At 39.4% G+C, this 2,500-nt stretch overlaps 4 non-coding genes across 4 annotated transcripts in view; 3 read left to right on the forward strand and 1 right to left on the reverse strand.

Moving 5' to 3' along the window:
* The first annotated feature begins 338 nt into the window (after positions 1-338).
* TRNAY-GUA (transfer RNA tyrosine (anticodon GUA)) lies at positions 339-428 on the forward strand. The gene is given in 2 exon segments: positions 339-375; positions 393-428. It is a non-coding gene; the product is annotated as a tRNA-Tyr (tRNA).
* A 424-nt stretch (positions 429-852) lies between these two features.
* On the reverse strand, positions 853-925 carry TRNAF-GAA (transfer RNA phenylalanine (anticodon GAA)). Its single transcript has one exon. It is a non-coding gene; the product is annotated as a tRNA-Phe (tRNA).
* A 155-nt stretch (positions 926-1,080) lies between these two features.
* TRNAS-AGA (transfer RNA serine (anticodon AGA)) lies at positions 1,081-1,162 on the forward strand. The gene has a single exon. It is a non-coding gene; the product is annotated as a tRNA-Ser (tRNA).
* A 1,311-nt stretch (positions 1,163-2,473) lies between these two features.
* Positions 2,474-2,500, forward strand: part of TRNAY-GUA (transfer RNA tyrosine (anticodon GUA)) — a 90-nt gene continuing 63 nt past the window's right edge. The window contains exon 1 of the tRNA in view: positions 2,474-2,500. This exon is cut by the window's right edge and continues 10 nt beyond it. This is a non-coding gene — a tRNA (tRNA-Tyr).

Here is a 2,500-nt window from a genome sequence, read left to right on the forward strand (position 1 = left end):
AGCAAGGCTTAAGCAGTAGTCGTGGCCGATTGGTTAAGGCGATGGACTAGAAATCCATGTTTGTTAGCGCATCAAAATCTTTGGGATGCCAGCTTGTTTTCTCTTTTTCTTACACACATTCTCTTCCCCTCCTTAAGACTGACACCAGTCAATTTCAGCAGCCACACTGAATAGAAATTATTAATTAGAAATTAATTTTCAAAGCCCAATTTTAAACAAAGGTTGTCAAATGGTTATAAACAATAGAATATTCACATTATTCCTAGAACACTCATTTAGCTAAACATTTAAAGCTATATTAAAGAGCATATAATAACATATTTGAGAACCTACAGCATCCTTCGATAGCTCAGCTGGTAGAGCGGAGGACTGTAGAGATGATTGGTGTAGAAATCCTTAGGTCGCTGGTTCAATTCCGGCTCGAAGGAGTTGTTTTTATTTTTTGCTCAGATAGCAATTTTTGGCAATTTACAAACTCAAAATATACAGAGTATAAAGCATTCTCTAAGTCTGGGGTAGCCAACTCCAGTCCTCGAGAGCTACCAACAGTTAATGTTTTCCAGCTCACCTCACAGAATCACAAGTGAAGTAATTAGCTCCACCTGTGGATCTTTTAAAATGTGTTAGTGAGTAATGAGTGCACCTGTGCAGCAGCTAGGTTGTCTGGAAGATGGGAACTGTTGGTAGCTCTCGAGGACTGGAGTTGGCTACTGAGAGACATAAGCAGTGGTTGTGGCAAAGTGATTTTTGTAAAAATGTTTTTGTAAATATGATTTTAAAGTTTGAAGCCTGAAAACGTAAGCTTTTTGTTGCAAAATTGCATTTTATGTCGAAAAATATTATCTTCCACAATGCCAAAACCCGGGATCGAACCAGGGACCTTTAGACCTTCAGTCTAACGCTCTCCCAACTGAGCTATTTCGGCAAGCTCCCTTGGTCTTGCAATCGTTTTTCGGGGCAAAATGTAAGGAGAATGAAGTTTTGGGTGTATTTGGGTCAATATAATACATCCTCACTTTCTGACTGCAGGCATCTCAATCCATAGACAATCTATTGTGAAACTAGGACATGGTTTATTCAGTAGTCGTGGCCGAGTGGTTAAGGCAATGGACTAGAAATCCATTGGGGTCTCCCCGCGCAGGTTCAAATCCTGCCGACTACGAACGCCTTAAGTTTTCTCTTTTCTGCAAGTTTTTAAAAACTTGAAACCTGTGATGCCCATAGCGAGTTCAGGCCATTAGCGCATCAAATGTAAAGGAGAATGAAGTTTTGGGTGTGTTTGGGTCAATACAATACATCCTCAATTTCTCAGTGCAGGCAGCTCAATCCATAGACAATATATTGTGAAAATACAGCAAGGCTTAAGCAGTAGTCGTGGCCGAGTGGTTAAGGCGATGGACTAGAAATCCATGTTTGTTAGCGCATCAAAATCTTTTGGATGCCAGCTTGTTTTCTCTTTTTCTTACACACATTCTCTTCCCCTCCTTAAGACTGACACAAGTCAATTTCAGCAGCCACACTGAATAGAAATTATTAATTAGTCAGCTGGTAGAGCGGAGGACTGTAGAGATGATTGGTGTAGAAATCCTTAGGTCGCTGGTTCAATTCCGGCTCGAAGGAGTTGTTTTTATTTTTTGCTCAGATAGCAATTTTTGGCAATTTACAAACTCAAAATATACAGAGTATAAAGCATTCTCTAAGTCTGGGGTAGCCAACTCCAGTCCTCGAGAGCTACCAACAGTTAATGTTTTCCAGCTCACCTCACAGAATCACAAGTAAAGTAATTAGCTCCACCTGTGTATCTTTTAAAATGTGTTAGTGAGTAATGAGTGCACCTGTGCAGCAGCTAGGTTGTCTGGAAGATGGGAACTGTTGGTAGCTCTCGAGGACTGGAGTTGGCTACCGAGAGACATAAGCAGTGGTTGTGGCAAAGTGATTTTTGTAAAAATGTTTTTGTAAATATGATTTTAAAGTTTGAAGCCTGAAAACGTAAGCTTTTTGTTGCAAAATTGCATTTTATGTCGAAAAATATTATCTTCCACAATGCCGAAACCCGGGATCGAACCAGGTACCTTTAGATCTTCAATTACTCAGTGCAGGCAGCTCAATCCATAGAAAATCTATTGTGAAAATACAGCAAGGCTTAAGCAGTAGTCGTGGCCGATTGGTTAAGGCGATGGACTAGAAATCCATGTTTGTTAGCGCATCAAAATCTTTGGGATGCCAGCTTGTTTTCTCTTTTTCTTACACACATTCTCTTCCCCTCCTTAAGACTGACACCAGTCAATTTCAGCAGCCACACTGAATAGAAATTATTAATTAGAAATTAATTTTCAAAGCCCAATTTTAAACAAAGGTTGTCAAATGGTTATAAACAATAGAATATTCACATTATTCCTAGAACACTCATTTAGCTAAACATTTAAAGCTATATTAAAGAGCATATAATAACATATTTGAGAACCTACAGCATCCTTCGATAGCTCAGCTGGTAGAGCGG

The sequence above is a fragment of the Crinia signifera genome, chromosome 3, assembly GCF_055691185.1.
Source record: "Crinia signifera chromosome 3, ASM5569118v1, whole genome shotgun sequence".
In the NCBI taxonomy this organism is placed as follows: domain Eukaryota; kingdom Metazoa; phylum Chordata; class Amphibia; order Anura; family Myobatrachidae; genus Crinia; species Crinia signifera.